This window comes from Crocodylus porosus, unplaced genomic scaffold (assembly GCF_001723895.1).
Source record: "Crocodylus porosus isolate Cpor-Errol unplaced genomic scaffold, CroPor_comp1, whole genome shotgun sequence".
Taxonomy (NCBI): Eukaryota; Metazoa; Chordata; order Crocodylia; family Crocodylidae; genus Crocodylus; species Crocodylus porosus.
Window position 1 is genome coordinate 109,595,480 of NW_017728947.1, and position 776 is coordinate 109,596,255.

Genomic DNA, 776 nt, shown 5'->3' on the forward strand with positions numbered 1-776 from the left:
GACCCATCACTTTCCCTTTTGCGCTGCTTGTTGCTGTCCTGTGGCTCTCTGGCCCTCTCTTAGGGCGAGCTGCTTCTTCTGGTCCATTCCCCTCTGGATCGTTTCCTCTGTTGCTGGAGGGTTTTGCTCACCATCCCCAATGGAACCTAGTTTAAAGCCCTCCTTAGTAGGTTGGCACAAGATGCTATTTCCGGTTGAGGTCATATGGATCCCATTTCTTCATAGCAGTCCTCCTCCCTAGAATATTTCCTGTTGCTGAAGCACATAATAAGCCATGGTGGATTCCATATTCTTTTGCATACTGCTACAGTCACCTGCAACATTTTACAAATAGAGGGACAAATCTCAGTCCTGCCAAAATCAAGGGTTTTGCTGATTGTTTCTTTGCTTTTTTTCATATCAGAGAGATTAGTCCCTGCTCCCAAGGTCTTCCAATCTAAAAACAAAAGGGGACACCAGAAAACATGCCTGGAGATGTTAATAACATTATTGGGAAGGAAGGATTATTGCTGGAAGAACAAGATGCTGAAGGAAGTATGGAATGAAAAGAATAACAATTAACTTCCTTCAGGTGCAGGAGCAGTTTAATAGATCCATAGCCAAAAAGTGGAGACAGGGTAAATAGTAGTAGTAGTAATCAGGTAGGGAGTAGCGGGGTCTACTGGGTGAGGACAAGGACAAGGATCTTAACACCAGCCCGGACATAGTGGGGATCACAGAAACGTGGTGGGACTCAATGCATGATTGGGCGGTGAATGTCAAGGGCTATAGGCTGT